The following is a 22,223-nucleotide window of genomic DNA, read 5'->3' on the forward strand; positions in this document are numbered from 1 at the left end:
ATTAATAACAGTAGCCTCCATTTTGTAAGCTGGTGGTAGGTCTCTCAAAACTTCAGAAACAATTTCATCTTCACTCAGAGTTCCACCACAATATTGAATTCCTATAACAATCTCATTTATCCTTTCCATGAATGGAGTAATCCTTTCATCTTCTTCCATCTCCAGGTTTTCAAATCTTACCTGGTAACCACCAAGTTTAGCAATCTTTACTATAGGGTCACCTTCATTAAGAGTCTCCAACTTATCCCATATAGCCTTTCCAGATGATCTGTTGGTTAATCCCATTATTTGTTGATCAGAAAGTGCACACAAAAGGGCTTCTCTTTCTCTACAATCATTCTCAAGCTCCTTATCTAGGTTTTCCAGAGGAGGATTGCCAGATCCCAGATTATAAGGTGTGACACCATTTTGTGTGATCTCCTAAATCTCCTTGCCAAGACATCTCAGATGAATCTCCATCCGAATCTTTCATAGTGTGTAATTTGTTCCATCAAGCCTAGGAATATCTCTCTGAAAGATAGCTCCAGATGAACTGGATGAACTTGAACTATTAGTCACCATAGGATCTTCCTCAAGTGGTTAGGCTTTCTACAGAGAGGACCAAAGCTCTAATACCAATTGTTAGACATAAATAATTGGAAGACAATTGAGATGGGGGGGGGGGTGAATCAGTTGTCACAGATTACTAGAATGATTAGCAATTAAAACTTTAATACCAAAACCCAAAACATTAATATCAGAATAGCAGTTAAACCAATTAAGCATAAACAATAATCATAGAATAAATACCATCCATAGGACACCAAGATTTGTATGCAGAAAACAAGGTAAAGGGAAAAACCACGGTGGGAAGCCTACCCACAGTTAGATAATACTTTTGCAGTAAGTATGTGAATTATAATTTAGGGGCCCGCACTTGCAGGAAGGCCAACAACCTAGAGCGAACTTCTCATAACAAAAGGAGTCTCACTGATTACATAGAAATCTAGACTACAATCCAGAGGATTTTTGAGCTGCAAAAGATAGTATCTCCTATGTGTTACTACTTATCAAATTGCCATTAGTTTCATATCCAAAGTCATACTATATTCTAGTTGGTTAGTATTACCGAATCATGCAGTCGGTACACACAGAGAAGTCGGTATGGACAGTCTAGTCAGTTACTGAAGAAAGCAGTCACAGAACACAGTATTCACTGAGCTGTTTATCAAGTAAAGGTTCATGGCTACCGAGTGGTATAATTAACTCACCATGTAAAATGTCTTACTAGATACATTGAACCTGGACATGCACATGAAAATGTGTTACAAGATCGAGGCACATCTAACCATTTTTGTGTTGGAAATTGCACTAGGAGATTGTGTATGATTACAAGATCAATCTAACCTATGAGATATTTTGTTTAATCGAATAATATTTTTGTAAGATCAAAGCAATAAATCAGATCACCGTTTTAAGAGATCTATATATACAACATGATTCAAGGGTTAGACATATGACATGATATGATGTGATAAGAGATGAAATGAGATAGCAGTGTGCATGCATGAAGGAAGACTGTTACAAAGACACAAAGAGGTCATCGAGAAGGTTAGCAGTGAACAGTCGAAGAACAAAGTAAACAGAAGGATTTACCGAGTTTCATTATGGGTTACTAAGGTATGCTATAAGCTAGGTAATCTTATTCAGAGCACATTGAATCTGCTTTAGCATTTCAAATGTAAAGTTTTAGATATTTGTAATGATTATATTGTAATATTTTGAAGTTGTAAGAGAAACCTTTAACAGGGTAAAAGACTCTAACCAATTCTATAAATTGTAAATCCTTTAACCAGGTGCTACACTTATATAGTGTTGTATAAATCCTTTAGTAAGGTAGATCTAACTGATCTTAATACTCCTAACAAGGCAAGCTATCAAAAATAGCTAAATGTAGCTCTAACCGAGCATTCTTTATTATTGTAGTAGTGAAGTTGTGGGTGCCATCCCCACCACAGTTTTTCTCTCTAACCAAGAGTTTTTAAGTGACCAAAATATATGTGTTATGGAGTGAATCATGTATGAATGTTATCTATTGATTATAGTTTTGTTTTATATTACTGCACTATTCTATTTATGCATAATAGTAAGGTTATTACAAAAGAAAAGTTTTGGAGTACTGATTCACCCCTCCCCTCTCAGTACATTAGCTCTTTATATTGGGCCTAACACTATGCTTGAGTATAGTTCCAGTTAAGCTCAATATTGGAGGACTAAATCCTCTTACATAAACCCAATTTGATCTCCAATGATTGACCAAATCCTCTTCCTAAATGATATTACATTATTTGCACATTACATCACTTGACCATGACCTCTAACATAACCATGATGATCTACAATGAGATCTTACATCTATATATACAAACCCTCGACCATAAACAATCAGGTCGGCCACCAAATAATAAACCAAGTACATAATTACAAACCATGTCGGCCGTAGACCAAACAAATAATATCCAACACATAAGACATCCTGAAAACACATCGAGAGGTCCAATCCATACGTTACATTAAAGTCGGTCCATAACCTAGATCAAACGGGACCCCGTATAGGCCTGCATGCTACAACAATAATCTCAATCCGCCAAGTCTCGAACATGATCACCAACAACATCTTGAAACCATACTGGTAACTGCACCAACACCACTTATGTAATTCATCAAAGATCTTTATCAAAAGTTCTGCTGGTGAAACCTTCACATGAACCAGAAACCAAGCTTCTAAGTAAACAAGATATCATTCGTTAACCAGACCAAAACCAACTGACTGAATATGAGCATGTGTATCATGAAGAAAACAATTTCATAAACAAACTATATCAGAGCCTAACGGATCATGCTAGATCCAAATCAACCAGAAACCACTAAACCTAATGGGACTAGAAGGGTGTCGGTAAAGCATCCAAACAACTAGTGTTGGCATCAATGACAAAACATCAATGCAACACATAATCAATTCCACCAAATGGCCAACAGTTTCAACATAATCAATTCCTTCCCTCTAAGAATATTCTTTACAAATTAATCTAGCTTTATTCCTCACAACTTGTCCATCTTCATTCAATTTATTCTTAAAAACCCATTTAGTTCTAATAAAATTCTTATTTTTAGGTCAGGGAGCTAAAGTCCATGTGTTATTCTTTTCTATCTGACTTAATTTATTTTCCATAGTTTTCATCCAATATTCATCTTGACAAGCTTCCATTTTTTATGTTGGTTCAACTTGAGAAATTAAACATACCTCATCAATTGCCAACCTTCTTCTTGTCATCACTCCTTTGTTTTTGTCTCCAATGATTTAATCTTCTAAATAATTCAACCTTACATACCTAGGAGTCTTCTGATTTTCTATTCCTCTATACTGATCTTCAGTTACAATTGAATTTTTTGATATTGCCAGAGTAACTGGTTCAATATTCTATTGTTGGTATTTTGATGATGTTTAGCTGTGATTGTCATTGATGGACACACACTTATTTGATGTATGAGTTATTCTCAATTGATAGTTTTTCCAACTGGTATTGTATGTCATTAAATGTATAGTCTTTGTTTGTTGAAGACTATCGATGTTTTACAAAAGATGCTTACCGATCAAAGCATGACCGAAGACCCCAAGCGGTATGAAGATCTCAAGCAGAATGAAGACCCCGAGCAACAATTAATCTTTTTGATCAGAACAATATGTTCCAGTTTTCTAGTCTTCATTTGTTAACCGGTAATCGGTATATTGTGTTAAACCGGTATAATTGTAATGTGTGATGAGTTATCATCCACCAACACTTTGGTGGTGTTTTTGTGCCATGTTACCAAATGTGTCTAGATGCACTATACCTAGGAAATTGTAGTTTAATCTTATTGGACCGACATGAAATTAGGTTCCTATATGAGGGCATCATGTCTAGGGTTTTAAAGTTGTTGATATGTGTGAGTGTTGGAGAGAATATTAGGTTTGTGCAAGAAAAGGTATCTCATGACAAAGATTGAGAGTGCAAAATATAGAAGATTGAAGTAATGTTGGAATAAATTAACAAGGAGCTATCAAGGATCTAATCAAGCATTCTGTGCTACTATCTAGATCATTCACTTGTTGATTACTAATATCTTCGACAAGTTTGAAACCCTTAACCAAGTAGGCCCATCCAAGCCTATTGTAAATCCTCTAACAAGGTGGTTCACAGTTGTGGATCTGAAATCCTCTAACAGGGTAGTCTTTAACAAGACTTATCTCCTAACAGAGATCTGTACTCCTAACTAGATCTGTTCTGGTGAAGAATGTTTTAAGGCCTTAACTAGTCTAGTTACTATTATGCAAATAGTTGACTTGTGAGTTTTACTCACCGTGGTTTTTCCCATTTGGGTTTCTATGTCAAAACATCTTGTGTTATGGTGATTGTGCTTTTGTGGGTGAATGCTTTATTTTCTATTTGGCTTGTTTATGTTTTAATCGACTTATTGTTTAATCTACTACACCAGTCTGCAATTAAACAACTTAAGAGTTTGTTTCAGTTTTTGGGTATAATAATTCACCCCCTCCCCTCTTAGTATTCATCATCTATTCCAGTGTAGGTGCTACTGGTTCAGTTACGATCATTTCCACTATTGTTTCTCTCTCATAAGTTTTGATTTGACTCTTTTTCTGCTCATCCACCTTGACATTAGTGCTCTGCAATATTTTGTTATAACATCTATATGCTTTGCTTTCATTAGAATAACCAAGAAATATTACTTCATCACATCTAGGATCAAACTTTCCAATGGAAACATCTCTTTTGATATAGAATTTACTACCAAAGATTCTAAAATACTTAACTATCATTGTATGACCAAATCATAACTCATAAGGTGTCTTATCAATATCTCCTTTGATATGAACTCTGTTGAATGTGTATACCTATGTTCTTATAGCTTCTCTCTGGTAGACATGAGGCAGATTATCTTCCATCATCATACTTTTAGCTACATCCAAGATAAAAATGTTCTTCCTTTCCAAAACTCCATTCTGTTGAGGTGTCCATGATGCAAACAACTGTCTCCTTATCCCATTCTTATCACAATAGCTATTAAATTCATTGGATGTGAATTCTTCACCTTGATCTGACCTTAAACATTTAATCTTTAATCCTGTCTTTGTCTCAACTTTAGCTTTAAATATTTTAAACTTTTCAAATGCATTCAAACTTCTTCCTTAGAAAAGTGACCCACATCATTCTTGAATAGTCATCAATAATTAGCATGAAATATCTATCACCCTAAAAATTTTTGATTCTAGTAGGACCACACAAATAAATATGAATAAGATCAAGAACATCATTAGATTTGTCTTGTATACTCTTAAAAGAAGTTCTGATTTGCTTTCCCATTTGACATTCCTTACATATCAGATTATAGGGCTTTACAATCTTAGGTATATCTCTAACTACCTTAGTAGAATCGGTATTCACAATGTAATCAAAATTCACATGACACATCCTCTTATACGATAGCCAAATTTCATCAATTTGTGCAATCAAACATGTCTTCTCAGTGGAGTTCAAATGAAAGATGTTACCTCTGTGTATCAGTTGTAATCTCCAATCTAGATCTATTGATAATCTTGCATTTTCCATCCTTGAAGTGTAACTGAAATCCCTTATCCACCAATTGTCCTACATGCAAAATATTATGCCTTAAACCTTCAAGATAATAAACATTATCAGTTTTATGCTTACCATCCAAAGATATTGTTCCTCTTCCCTTGATTGTGCATTCTTTGTCATCTCCAAATCTAACCAGAACACCATGGAATTCTTGTAAAGATAAGAATTTCCTTTTATCTCTAGTCATATGATGTGACCATCCACTGTCAATTACCCATTCATCCTTGTATTCAATTTTAGCAGCAAGGGCCTTATCTTCAAGTGCCAGATCATCTTCCTTGATAGCCAAAAATACCCATTCCTTTCCATTATCAGATCCACTAGCTGAATCTTGTGCTGGCATCAGAATCAGTCACACCTTCCTCATACGCATGGTAAGATGATTTGTCTTTGTTTCTCCTATACTTATGCTTGTTTTGATAATCATGGTTAAGCCTAAAAGATCTTCTAGCTCTTTCTTCAAATCTTGAATTGCTTTCAGGACATCTAGATGCAAAATGACCTATCTTATTACATGAAAAGCATTTAAAAGGTGATTTTCCTTCACACTTACTTCATGCCGATCCTTTAGGTACTCTTGTAGAAAATAAGGCTTCAAGTTTCTCAAACTCTTCATCTTCTTTTTTCATATCCTGTAGTTCCTTTGCATATAAATCTTTCCAATCACTATTGTCGGCAGATGGTGTAGATGGATGAAAAGCAGGTTCAAATTTTATAGCTCCAAAAGGTCCAAATTCCTCAAGATCAAAAGTAGATAACTTCCCAACCATGGTATCCATGTTAACATAAGCATTTTCCATTAGTTATCAGCTCATTAATTGTAGTAGCCTTGATCTTATAAGCTGGTGGAAAAGATCTTAGTACTTTAGAAACTATTTCATCTTCACTTGGAGATCCACCACAATATTTAATTCCCATAAGAATCTCATTAACTCTCTCCATAAAAGTAGTAATCCTTTCATCTTCTTCCATCTTCAGGTTATCATACCTTACCTGGTAACCATCAAGTTTAGCAATTTTAACAATAGGGTCACCTTCATTCAAAGTCTCCAATTTATCCCATATAGCCTTTGTAGTTGATTTGTCAGTTAGTCCCATAATTTGTTGATCAGATAGTACACATAAAAGGGCTTCGCTAGCCCTACAACCATTTTCAATGTTTTTATCCAAGCTTGCCAGAGGAGGATTGCCAAATGTTGGATTATGAGGTGTATAGCCATTCTCATTGATCTCCCAAATCTCCTTTCCAAGACACCTTAGATGAGTCTCCATCTAAATCTTCCATACCCTGTAATTTGTTCCATCAAGCCTAGGAATTTCTCTTTGGAAAATAGTTGTAGATGAACTTGATGAACTTGAACTGCTAGATGCCATAGGATCTTCCTCAAGTGGTTAAGCTTGTGTAGAGAGGACCAAGCTCTGATACCAATTTTTAAACAACTCAAATAACTAGAGGACAATTGAGAGGGGGGAGGGTTGAATCAATTATCATTAGATTGTAGAAATTTAGGCATTCATATCCTTTTACTAGAACACATAAACTTAATACTAGAATGCATAAACTAAATAATAAAATAAAAAATATAGCTATTAAACATAAACATAAATAACAAAACAATTACCATCCATCCAAAATACATGACACCAAGATTTGTACGTGGAAAACCCGGTAAAGAGAAAAACCAAAGTGGGAAGCCTACCCACAATTAGATAATACTTATGTAGTAAGTATGTGATTACAATATGAGAGGCTTGCACATGCAATAAGGCCAATAGACTAGAGAGCACTGCTCATTACAAAAAGGAGCCTCACTGACTACAAAATAAATCCAGATTACAATCCAGAAAGAAGAATGAACTAAAAAGATAGAATCTCCTATGCCTGAGTATAGTTCTGGTTAAGCTCAATACCAGATGCCTTAAACCTCTTCCACAAACCCAATTCGATCACCTATGATCAACCAAATCTTTTGCATATGATTATTTGCACACAAATAATCCCATAACCTTTACATATGATCTACAAACAGATCTTACATCATATTTATACCAACCCAAGACCTAAATAATTAGGTCAGCCACCTAAAAGATAATACAATAAATTCATAACATAAACCCACAATCCAATGATCAACCAATTTTTCTTAGGCTAAAAAGAATATAAACCAATCATTAAATCTCACTAGTAATGCATCAAGAACATCCTCCAACATGTTACATAAATCGGACCATAACCTAGATAACACCGCACCCAAAATAGGTCACCATAAACCAAATCCAACACCATCAATCAACAGGAACACTAACATGATGACCAACAACATCTTGAATCATCTAGAAGCCATGCCAACACTACTTATCATGCACATTAAAAGATCTTCAACAAATCTCTACCGGTAAAACCCTTACTGATGATCAAAAGGCTTACTAGAACAAATGATAGCTCCCAAATCATCAAATCCTGAACCAACTGATCATGATACACATCTGAATAGCATGAATAACAAATCCAAACCAATTTCACAAACCAAAGCATACCAGATTAATATCATAAACCAACCACTCTATCGGAACCAACCGAAAACCGGTAATCAACCAAAAAAATAGGTATTGCCATCAATGACAAACACATCAATGCAACACATAATCAATTCCTCCAAATTGGCAACATATATATACACACACACACAGACATATATATATATACATATACATATACATATACATATACATATACATATACATAGGTATACATATATATACATATGTATACATATAATACACATATGTATACATATAATATACATATATATACATATGTATGTAGCATCCTAAAATGGCGACACTTGTAATTTTGACTACATTTGGGTCTTCACGATGGCGGCGCAACGTTGAACCTGAATGGAGACCCCGAAACCTATTTGTGACATCAAAAACTACACCTTTCTGCACCTTGGCCTGATCCTCCTTGCACCCTGCTATCCCAGGAGGTGGGAACATGGCGCCTAGCGCTCTGGTCCCTCAGGACCATGGCACCCAGTGCCCTGGTCCCTGGCCCTATTTTGGACCCAGTCTCTTGTTGGACATCGGGTCTTCAAGTTTGCAATTTGGAAAATAATGTTCCTAGATTGGCCTAAGGTCAGAAAAATCAGTCTCCTAACCCTAATTGACAAGTATATAAACTACATTTCCCCTCCCAGAAAAGGGGAGGAAAAACATATGTGGGCAAGAGGCGGAAGCGATATTCAAACATTCAAACATTCAAGCATTCAAGCATTCCTTCAAGCAATTGAGCATTCTAAGTCTCCATTCAAGGCTAGGTGTTGCATTCAAGACAAGGATTCAACCATTGAAGAGGAGATCACCTACAACATACAACATACAACATCATTACACCTTCGCATGTAAGAATACAAACATTCTTACAACAAGGTATCAGTATTTGATTACATTACAAACACTTACATTTACAACATTCTCATTTCTTCGTTAATTCCAAAATCGAGGTTTGACCTAAAGGCAAACCCCTAATCCCTAACCCCCCAATCGTCCTCTCTTTTCTATGTGTAGGTTGCAGGTACGCAGCTGTAATTGAAGATTTGGAATCCTTGTGCAGAGACAAATAGATCCCCCTTCGTTTCGCAGATTTTTCGGAGGACTGTGTGCACTCCAGGCGCCATCATCCCGTCAACTTTTGCTCAAATTTGTAGGACAACATCGTCTCGACATTTTACTGCTAATTTCAGGTCTGTAGCTTCATCCGGTGTCCCTATCTCTATCTACAAGTGAATCTTTCTTATTTTACATGCACTCCTAGTTCAACCCTTCTATCTACATTCTTTACAAAAGAGGGTATCCTTGATGTCAGTTTCAACCCCTCTTTTGAATGTAAAGTCTCTCCTAAGTGAAAACTGTCAACCCTAGTGACCTCCTTTCTCTCTCCTTGGAGTGGGGGAACACCTAGGGTTCGATTTTCTGCTTTACATTTTGGTGAACCCGACGTGAACATCCTAATTCTAATTATTCATGATTAGATCTAAAAAATTTGCTTCCTTAATTATTTCCATGTTTGATCTTTTGCAAATTTTAGAGGTTAATTGCATAAAAACCCTAAATTTTCTTTTTAGTAATTGAGCTTGTGAAATGTTTAATTGTTAATGCTTGTTCCAGATCTACTGTTCTATTGCAAATTGTCAATTCATATTTGTGCTCTAATTCTAAAAATTAAGTGGTTAAGTGTCAAAACCCTAATTTTTAGAACCCTCTTGATTCAACCTTTAACCAATGATTTCACTGATCAAAACACCTCCAAATCGGCTGTAACTTTGGATTCCGCAACAAAATCACAATATCTCTCATCCCTGAAAATTTTGAAAAAAGTTGCGAGGACCGTGTGCACCCCGAGCGCCATCGTCCCCGACATTTTTTCTGAAATTTCGGGAGCTAGACCTTACTGCATTTTTCTGCTAGAATCCAGAATCTTGGCCGATTTCATCAATTCTAACACTTTCAAAATTAAAGTCAAAATTGGTCTAGTGATTGCTTGGATTAAGGCTTATAATCATTCAAAAAATTGTTGAAATTGAAATTTTGTGTTAAAATTGTGTTTCTTATAGTCCTAAATCTGAAAAGTGTGTTGGCATTCATTCGAAATTTCAGTACTTTATTCAAATTCTTGCAGTTTGTGACTGTTGAAATTAAGTGTTTAATTGCAACAACTTTGATTTCCGCTTTCAAATTTGAATTTTTGCATGAAATCGAGTCAACTTTTAAATTTCAAAGCTTGCATTGCTTTCAGTATTTCCTCTAAAATCATAAAATTCAAAATTTCAGTTTCCCTCTCTTTTTCAAAATTCAAATTTTGCATTTTTCAACAATCTTGGTAGGATTCAATTTTGAGATTGCAACTTTAATTTGGCCTATCTACAGATCATAAAATCACTCAATTTTTTCAGATTAGCTTTAAAATCACCATAACTTGCATCCCTGAAAATTTCAAAAAAAGTTGCGAGGACCGTGTGCACTCTCTTCACCACGGTCCCCGACATTTTTTTTGAAACTTCGGGAGATTGTCATGATTGCATTTAACAACTTAAATCCAGGAGATTGGCTGATTTTATTGAAATTTGCTACCTCTAAATTCGAAAATAAATTCAAAATTCAAGTTTTCAATTTTTAAGATAACAATTAAAATTAAGTGCTACCCCCTTGGCCCTAATTTTCAATTGTGCCTACCTTTCTTGGAAGTTGTGCATGAGTTTTACAACAATAAGCCCTACTTACACTATTCCCGTTAGATGAAGCCTTAGAATTAAGTCCTTCCAAGGTTTAGTTACCTAGGAGATGGAACCTAATTTGAATGGCCTTTTTAACAAGGACACGGGTAATTCCTCTAATCCTCTTAATGATGAAGAAGTTCTCCATGAGGTTTCTGTAGAACAACTTTCGAAATTGGATAACCAATTTGATGATTTTCAGCAATGGATGTCTCAAGAATACCCCGATAGTGAAGCTCTTTCATTGATTAAGGGTCTAAAATGTATGGTTCAAAGTGATAAGAATGGAATTGATATTTTGCATGGTATTGCACACATTGTGGATTTGAATGTGATGCCTATGAAGAGTTGTGCCGAAACTTTAGGTTATACACAACCTCCTACTCAAGTCAATCATTCTACCCCTTTGACGACTTCTATTGCTAGTATACCTACTTTTACATCAAACATAATGACTACTTCAATACAAAACATTCCACCCATGATCACCAGTCATGGGGGCAATCCTTCTTCTTCAATCAACCCTCTTCCTTCATTCAATCTGACTTCTTCATTCATTCCTTCAATGAGTGTCCCTATTACATCTCCACAAATGAACATGACACAAGGGGGAAATTAATTTAACCATTCCATTCCTCCTTGTAGTGTTCCTTCTTTCCAATCATCTCCTATGACTAACTATTATAGTGTCCTACCACCTTACTCTCAATCAATACCTTCTTTCAATAACATAATACCTCCATCACAATCTTCGACTGAAGCGACCATTAACAATCTTGCACAAACTGTCTCTTCTTTACAGCAACAAATTGCCTCTATGAATCAATCTAAGTTTAGTGTGCCCACATTTGATGTTGCGAGCCCACTTTCTCTTGACATTGTTCAAGCTATCCCCCCTAAGCATGTTGAAATCCCGCAATTGGAGCTTTATAATGGTAAGGGTGATCCTCTAACACATGTTAAGACCTTTCAAACAATATGTACTAATTTTGCTCATGACCAAGGGTTGCTTGCAAAACTGTTTACTAGAACATTAAGAGATAAAGCTCTAGAAGGGTATTGCTCGTTGCCTTCCTATTCTATTACTTCTTTCCAACAACTTGCAAATGCTTTTATTCAACAATTTCAAAACAATATAAGTCCTAAAGTTACTTTGATTGATTTAATGCATTGTAAACAAGGTGTTAAAGAAAAAGTGACTGATTTCATTGGTAGATATAAGCATTTGTATGCTCAAATTTCTTTTCCAGTACCTGACAATGATATTCAAAGAATCTTTATTTCTAATTTATAAAAATATATTAGAGAAAAACTTCTATTTTCTAAGTTTACTTCTTTCCAACAGTTGTGCGCAACTCTTCACAATTATCAACTGACTATGAGTCAAATGGAACAAGCAAATCCTATGGCTCCGAGTGATAAGGGTGATAGTAGTCAACAACCATTTGGGAAGTTTAAACTGAACAAAGAGGTCATTAAGTTCAATGAAAACATCATCAACAACAATGTGAATGCAGCATCAGGTGTGCCTCCTATTTCTAAGTTTTTCAAGAAAGAAAGGAAGTTTACTCCTTTGAATGAATCATTGCATAGTATTATGAATAAGTTATTGGAACAAAATGTGCTTACTCTTCCTCCTATAAGGCAAATAGATCCTGCAAAGATTAATTCACCCTATTTTGACAACAAATCTTTTTGTCAATTTCATCATCAACCTGGGCATGATACTGAAAAATGTTTTGCTTTAAAGGGTAAAATTCAATATTTGATTGATAATAATACTATCTCTGTTTCAGGTGTGAATGATAAAGGCAACACATCTGTAGCTCCTCCTAACCAAAATCTTAAGATTTTTACTGATCCATTACCTTCTCATACCTCTAATGTGATTGAGACTAATGATTCATCTTTCTCACCTGATAGTCTTGTGTCTATGACTCTGAATGTGATTAACTTTGTGGAGCAGCAGAAAATCCCTAAAGAGCCTTCCATCACATTTGATTCTAGTGAAACTATCCGGGCACCTGATGGTCCTTTATATATAGTGGCAAAAGTCAAGAATACACCTTGCCACGGAGTGCTTATTGATCCTTCTTGTATGGTTAATGTCATTACTGAAGAATTTCTTTTTACTTTGCAATTGAATCAAGTAATCTATGACAAAACAAATGTGGTTGTGAAATTATTTGATGCATTTTCTTCTCCTGCAATTGGTTCTATTACATTACCTATTGAGGTCCATAACAAATCCCTTGATGTGGACTTTGCTATTATTCCATCATCCGAACAATTTCGTGTGAAGCTAGGCTATCCTTGGTTATCTTCCATGAAAGCTATTGCTTCTCCTATTCACAAGTGTTTGAAATTTCCCCATAATGGTGAAATTGTTACTATCAATCATAGTCTCTTTAAACCAGCTGAAAGAACTTCTAGCATTCCTATTGATTATTTTTGGCCTAAACAATTCCAATCTCTTCCACTGCGGAGTGATCATCTTTTCAAATCTTATCAAAAGTGGAAAAAAGATGTGATCCTATCTCTAAGTAAACCTAGAACACCCAAACTTGATATTCCTATCATTCTTGAGAAGGCAGTCCTTCCTTTGAAAGATAAAACTAATGTCTTTCCTCAAGAAGATTCCCAACCCATCCCTATGGATGTGACTACGTCTATGTCTAATAAAATTTCTAAAGGTAGACCTATACCTCCTTGTCATGATGGACTTGGTCTCCTTCCTAAACCAAATATTCCTCCTTTATATGGAGCAGTTCCTCCTCCTTCCTCTTATAGAGAGAAGAGACCTTCCTCTTCTCCTATTATTCAACCTAAGAGACCACAACCTAAACACCCAAGTGATAAGGATGAGAACATTCTTCCTCCTCAATCTTCTCAACTTCCTACTAAGACTAGATGAAATCGTTCTGCATGTGAACGCCGATGAAAGCGTCATCTTAGAGCTCAGGCGGCTGCTTCTCAAACTTTGCAATCCCCAAAAACACCTTTAGCTAGTATTATTCCATTTTCTCCTCAGCCAAAAATTGAGCCAAAATCTCCTAAACATAAGATGCATGATGGTCTTGATCATGTATGAGTTAAAGATCCTATTTTTATATCTTGATGATGATATAGATGAAAATGTTACTCATGATGAAAATGTTACTCCTCTTTCTTCTGATAGTGAATATGAATATGTTGATGTTGATAACCATTTATCTAACGAATTTTCTAAAGAACTTATCCTAGCTCCTAGACAAGAACAACTTGGTGTGGAACATGAACATAGCCCTTGTTTGGATCTTGTGATAGCTCCATCTGCTGTGTTGGATGTTCCTCCTCTAGCGTGTTTCCTGCCTTCCCAAAATATTGATCAGCAATATTGGGGGGTGGATGACATGCTAGACTAGTTTCATTAGCATAGCAGACTCTCTCCTCCTCTCTTGATCTCTTTTGTTACTTCTTCTATGTGTTATTCTCATTCTTCTATTTGTTGTCCTTAGTGTTGTCTACTTGAGGACGATGCAAAGCATTGGGATCTCTTTTGGTCTCTCTCATGTTGACTCAAAAGACACATGTGTTCCCTTCTTCTAGGTGACTTTCCTTGATTGGGGAATGAAGAACAATTATGCATACATACATATGATATACATGAATTATCATACAGCATACTGACCCCAAGGAAAGTGAAGTCACCTCGTGCTTTGTGTTTTGTGTCTATTATCCTTGGGCTTATCTCACACTTGGGGACTAAATCCTTGTGATAACATGCTCTTTTCCCTTCTCATTTCTTATATGTATCACTACCTTAAAGCAATCACCCCCGATGAGGTGTGTGCGATTGCTTGAACGTAGGGGGCATACACTCCGTTCATATCTCTTCAAGATACTTGAAAATTTCTTGGCGAATTTAGCTTTGCCTTGAAAATTTTTGGTATTTTTCTTGCATGATTCATAGTGAGGGAACCTTACTACTGACAGTCATGGTTCTCCCTTGTGATCTTCCCTTTTACTTTGTCAATCAAATTCATAAGATCCTTAGTCCACTGGGGGCTTGGTGTATCTTGCCTCCTTGACATGGTGAAAGTCTTTCAATGTTGTTTCCTTGTACTTTACCGAAAGTATGGGCGTATGCTTATACTCCCGCTAAAGTGGGGGCTAAATGTAGCATCCTAAAATTGTGACACTTGCAATTTCGACTGCATTTGGGTCTTCACGATGGCGGCACAACGTTGAACCTGAATGGAGACCCCAAAAACTGTTTGTGACATCAAAAACTGCACCTTTCTGCACCTTGGCCTGATCCTCCTTGCACCCTGCTGTCCTGGGAGGTGGGACCATGGCGCCTAGCACTCTGGTCCCTCAGGACCATGGCACCCAGTGCCCTAGTCCTTCAGGACCATGGAGCCTAGTACTCTGGTCCCTCAGGACCATAGTGCCTAGCGCCCTAGTCCCTGGCCCTATTTTGGGCCCGGTCTCTTGTTGGACATCGGGTCTTCAAGTTTGCAATTTGGAAAATAATGTTCCTAGGTCAGCCTAAGGTCGGAAAAATCAGTCTCCTAACCCTAATTGACAAGTATATAAACTACATTTCCCCTCCCAAAAAAGGGGAGGAAAAACATATGTGGGCAAGAGGTGGAAGCGATATTCAAACATTCAAACATTCAAGCATTCAAGCATTCCTTCAAGCAATTGAGCATTCTAAGTCTCCATTCAAGGCTAGGTGTTGCATTCAAGACAAGGATTCAACCATTGAAGAGGAGATCACCTACAAAATACAACATACAACATCATTACACCTTCACATGTAAGAATACAAACATTCTTACAACAAGGTATCAGTATTTGATTACATTACAAACACTTACATTTACAACATTCTCATTTCTTGGTTAATTCCAAAACCAGGGTTTGACCTAAAGGCAACCCCCTAATCCCTAACCCCCCAATCATCCTCTCTTTTTTGTGTGTAGGTTGCAGGTACATGGCTGTAATTGAAGATCTGGAATCCTTGTGCAGAGACGAATAGATCCCCCTTCATTTCGCGGATTTTCCGGAGGACCGTGTGCACTCCGGGCTCCATCGTCCCGTCAAATTTCACTCAAATTTGTAGGACAGCATCATCTTGACATTTTACTGCTAATTTCAAGTCCATAGCTTCATCTCATGTCCCTATCTCCGTCTACAAGTGAATCTTTCTTATTTTACATGCACTCCTAGTTCAACCCTTCTATCTACATTCTTTACAAAAGAGGGTATCCTTGATGTCTCAACCCTTGAAACTCATTTAGAATTCAATCTTGCATTGTGTGGGATTGGATCTTGTGAGTTTCAACCCCTTTTTTGAATGTAAAGTCTCTCCTAAGTGAAAACCGTCAACCCTAGTGACCTCCTTTCTCTCTCCTTGGAGTGGGGGAACACCTAGGGTTCGATTTTCTGCTTTACAATGTATACATATATATATATATATATATATATATATATATGTATGTATGTATACATATTTATATACATATACATATGCATATGTATATGTATATAAATATGTATATACATATATACATATATATATGTATATGCATATGCATATATATGTATATATGTATATGTATACATATGTATATATATGTATATATACATATATACATACACATATGTATATATATATATATATACATATATATACATATACATACATATATGTATATATATATGTATATATACATATATACATACACATATGTATATATATGTATATATACATATATACATATGTATATGTATATATACATATACATATGTATATGTATATATACATATACATATGTATATGTATATATACATATTGCATGATCAATTTCATTAGTATCAACACAACCAAAATTAGAATGAGCTCAATGTACATAGTGTTGAATATCTAGGCAACTGAGAGGAGGGGTGAATCAGTTGACAACTTAAATCAATTTATTTAATTCGTTTACACATTTGGAATAACCATGAAAATTAATCAAAGAAGATATAACATGAAAACACATACACACAACGCATCACACCATGAACACTAGATATGACATGGAAAACACAAGAAGGAAAAAACCATGGAGAATATTAGTTCTCAATATAAAACACCGGTTAAGGTGATTTTTACAAAGGGTGGCTCAATGCCAGAATGCTCATTGTAGGAGGGCTCATTTCCTGGAAAAAGGTTCACTACCGAATAAAGAAAGAAAGAAAGAGTAATCCACCACCATATCACACACTACAAAACCAGACTGCTTCTAATGTCTTACATCAACATACTGCACACATCATCAATGATAAGATCCTTCCTTTTCAATCTTGCATATCTTCAATAACAATACCACTTTTTCATCATACTAACACAATCGAATCATCCTCATATATATATATATATATACTATCTTTCGAGAATCATAATCTTCTAAGTGGGCCAAGACAGAGATCTAAAATAGGTCAATGCTAAACATTCTGGTGGTGGGAAGAAATGAGAAGTAGACCATACCATAAGACACATCATTAGCCAGATCAACATGTTACATCGGCTCCAATCTACTTCAAATTTGGTGGGAAACCATTGGAGAGTTGTAAAATCCTTGTGGGCTTGATTCACAAGGTTGTTGTGGTTGGAGTTGGAGTTTATGAAGCAATAATACTCAAAACAATTTAGTTTTCCTAGAAATTCTGAGTTTGTAGGTGTTGTACATGACTGTACGGATTGATAGGAACCCCACCATCCATGGAGTAGATAGGGAGATGAGTTATTTTTCTTTTTGTGGTGGTCCGAGGTCTTAATTGTTTGAGAAACCTTCATTTATTGACTGTAACCCAAAAATTTAAGGTTTGGAGAGGGTTTTGACCCAAAATGGCTTTATCTTGCACTCCGGTCCATTAGAAGACTCTTCCTTTTGAGGGCTGCAGGATAAGCCTTTGTATTTTAGTGTTTTCATGTTTTTTTGTAGGGAAGATTTTGTTGTGTGGACAAATGAATAGATTTAGGTAGGCATCTCTATGTGACTACCTAGGACAAGTTTTAGGACAGTCATCATAAATTGTCTTAGCGATGGATTCCAGGAGTGCAACCCTAGAATTAGAAGTTTCTCACTACCCCCTCACATTCCCATTAAGTGAATTTTTCATTTGGTCCTATAGAAAAGGTATTTGCTTTGGAAAAAAGGGCTAATTGCCATTATTAGGTCTCTTAGCCTCTGAAGGAGCAAACCTTATATTTATAGATCTAACCAAATTTTTTTGGGGATCTATATATATTCCAAAAGGGTGTCCTAAATGCTAATTTTTTTGTATGGTTGTGTGGAATATTTTTGAGATAAGGCCAAAAAACTGGTCTTAGCCACTGAAGGAGCAGAACTTATTGTTATCACTGTTTAAGAAATGGGTTTTCTTTTCCCATAATTGGCCAAGTTTTTGAAATTTTGAGTCAGACACACTATCAACTATTTCAAGTCTGTGTTAGGTCTTAAGGGTTTAGGGTTTCAATTTTAAATCGCTCAATGTTTGATCAAAAAACCCTCTAGTTTCTATTCCTGTGTTACTTTATCCACTTAAGTAATGGGTCTTGGGGTCGTATGAGGTGTCCCCCCTTGTCATTTGTGTAGGCGGTTGTTGAATTAATCGTAAAAATTTATGCCTTATGACTTTTCTTCCTAATGTTGTCGGGCCTAGTAAGTTGCATGCAGCTCTCAGATGGATCTATGGTTTTCGCTATTTCGTTAGGCAAAGTTGTGCATGTTTTAAGACTTGTGAAATGGCGAAAGGGAAAAGCATGTTCAATGGTGTGCATTTGGTCTAGTTTAAAAGGGCTCCATCTCGTTCAAGATCTAATGACTGGTGTTAGTTCACAGCCAAAACTAGCAAGTGAAATACCTTTCATGAAATGGTGAAAATTCTTGGTGGGACCCGACAGTGGAGACTTTTCAAACAGCTAAAATGTGATCACATTCAAGAGAGATCGACGGTTCGCGCTATTTTGTGGCTGATAGATGCTCACGTGTTATGCCCTACGAAGTAGCGAAAAGGGAGTTTTAATAAGAGCATAATAGATGCACAAATCTCATTTGATCTGACAGTTAGCGCAGCTTCATAGGAGAAAGATGCTCAACAGTTAGCTTTCACAAAGTAGCGAAATGACATGGTCCTCCAAGCAGGCAGTCCAGTTGGTCGAGATGGTGAGTAAGATGATGGCACGTGGCAGAAGGTCAAAATAGTCAGCAAGTCGGATCTAAGGATTAAAAGGTGGGTCCCAAAGGTGAGTCATGTCGCGGGATAAGAAGTGACTTGGCAAATACAGGTGGCAAGGATGAGGTGGAATCCGATGTTTCCTCTCAGTGAATAAAAGGTGAACATGTCAGTTTGAAAATGACTAGATGCCAGGTGGATGGAGTTGAGTCAGAGAGCCCACTTCTATCGGATTCAGTTAAGTTGTTAAGCATCGAGCAAGTTAAATATGATCTAATGGTCCGCGTATATTCGCGAAGGTAAAATGCTCGTGTTTTAAAACCAGCAAAACAAGGAAAGGTTTTTGGGTACCGAAGAACAGGTGAAGCATGAAGCTAAAAGGGGATCAACTCTGATTTGATCCAAGAGCTCGCGTTGTTTCGTGGTTGTGAACCAACCGAGGGATATGCTTCACAAAATAGTGAAAGGAAGAGAAGGTTTGTCTAGGTGTAATGCTAGATGGCGGCGTGTCAATTGACACGTGGTTTTAGAAGAAATTGAGGGCCTGCCAAGGTGTAACTGACCGTTATAAGGGAAAGACACTTGGCCAACTTTGAACTAAACTCAAAGAGTTTTCCAAAGCTAATGGTTAAGTGCCATGTGGTATTTGGTAACCAGTGAAAGAGTGGCGTAAGTGAAGCAAGCGTAAAGGTCTCGCTTAAAGGATGGTCATCTCTGATTTGATCCAACACTTCGCATTGTTTCATGGCCTAAATTTGAAAGCGGTTTAAGCTATGAGAAATAGAAAAAGACCGTTAGCCATCAAGATAGAGGTGTGGTTAATGAAGAAGCTGACGGTTCTAGTAACAGTTAAATGCCAAGCAGTTAAAGTTCCATCTAACGCCTGGCGCAACTTCGTGAAAGAAAAGTTCTCGGAGGATAAAGCCCGCGAAATGGCGAAAAGGAGGTAGGGCTTAGTGCTAAGGAAAAGTTGTTAAGTTAGTGTAAAGACCGATCAAGTTTCATGTGATTAGATGGTTGGCATGATTTCGTTTGAAGGTTATGCTCTGCGAAATAGTGAAAGAGCAAAAAGAAAAATGTGCAGGCATCTTGTGACCCGTGCGAACGAAAATTTTGAATTCTCTCATGAATTCAATTCTTAAGAGATGGCCGAAGCATGTGGTATCAATGTCGCAATTAAGAGCCTAAGTACCATATATGATCTCATATCAATCGAATGAAAATATGATTCTAAAGAATTGTTGTAGAGAAAGCCGTTGCAAAGCCATTTTCTTCAAATATAGAGCAGTGTGTTTTAATTGAGGTCTTGATTTGTCACAGAACCAGTTGGGGGTAATAGTTAAATTGCTTGCATATTTTAAGATGGCACCTAAGAGAGAATTCTTAGGAAAAGTTAATTACTAGGAAAGGGCCATTTGTGATGATTTTCTTGAATAGTTGACATTGTAGACTAATCTGGCATCAAAGGTGAAAGAACTAGTGCCAAGAGCTCCTCACTTGAAAATAGGAGAGCGGTTATATGATAAGGGTAACTAGATGAGAGACCCATAGGTTGGGTTGTCTACATTGGGGTTGTTCAAAGTTGGATTTGGCATGAGAAATTCCCCAGCCCCAATCAACAACATCTAGGAGTTAGATGTGGGAAAATTGGTAGTTCCACAAGTATTCATGGACATGGATCTCCTAACTCAGATTGCACATAATTATGATCCAATCACAAGGAGAATTAGGGATATAAATGGGAAAGCTCTCATTGAAATAAATAATGAGGAATTCAGAAGTTCTTTTGGGCTTAGTGAATTCACCAATTTTCTAGAGCCTATTAATTTCAAATCACTAGCTCAAGTATACAATGCGTAGAGGAACCACCTTAGAAATGGGCCTCTTAAAGAATTCTTTGTGAAGATAGGTGGGTTGATCATTGTAGGACCGAACATTGAAGAGCCCTTCTCATTAAATTTGTTCACCCTTAGGGCTCAGGGATTGTATTGGTCACTTTGCCAGATTTTAGGAAAGGATGCTGAGGCAAATATGCCCACTCATTACATGCTAATGATTGCTCAGATTTTGAATCCTTCTCTTGCAGTAACCTTTGATTATGCTTCCTTTATCACTGATGCTATCCATGAAGGATTGATAGGAATAAAGAATGGGAAAATGGATAGGCCTTTGGGATGGTATTCCCTCCTCATGCATCTATTTTTATTCAAGGGTGGGGATTATTTTGCAAATGGAATAGATCTTGTAAAAGAGAAAGATGGAGAAAAGATGCCAGTGCAATTATGGAGTACAGTGCTGTCATGGGATAGAAATGATGCTAGTTTCTTAAAGTTTGATAAACATTTTGCATCAAAGATTAGGACTCTCCTCTATTCAGAAAATCCAAGAGTCACCAAGGTTCTTTTGGAATTTATTAAACCAAAAGAATTTGTAGAAAATATAAAAATATTCCATAACTAGGGTGATATTTACTTATACCCTGTCTCCACAGTTTTTAGAGTATTTCATTTCAGAGGCACTCCATTTTTATTGCCTTATCAGGTCCCTCTGAAAGTGGGAATTGCAGAAGTCCTCAGACAAATTGGTAGTGTGCACGAGGTAGAGCTAACAAGAAGGGGTAAAGGGACTAGTTTCCCTATAGTTACTATAGCCCACCAATTTGTAATAACCAAGGGAGGTTGGAACTGTTTTGAAGATTTTCTTCAACCTTATCATTTTTTAACTACAGTATCCAAGTGTGTTTATCCTGAAGATTTAGTCAATGGCATGTTTAGAAAGAGGGCAATATGCAGAAGTAGACCCCATCAATTCCAATTTCCTGAAGACCTCATTAGAAATGAGTTTGATCTAGATGAGTAGGAGCCGAGGAAGGAAAAGTGGGTGGCTTATAAAAAGGCCTTAGACTTTGTACATTATTTTGATACCAGCTATGACCCATTGTCTAGCTTTCACGCTTTTGAGGAGAAAATAAAGTTCCAAATTCTTTGTTTTGAGGATGTAATGCAGACTTTGAAAGAAAAGAGGGAGGTTGTAATTAAAAACAACCCTAAAAAGGAAAGAA

This window comes from Cryptomeria japonica, chromosome 9 (assembly GCF_030272615.1).
Source record: "Cryptomeria japonica chromosome 9, Sugi_1.0, whole genome shotgun sequence".
Classification (NCBI taxonomy): Eukaryota; Viridiplantae; Streptophyta; class Pinopsida; order Cupressales; family Cupressaceae; genus Cryptomeria; species Cryptomeria japonica.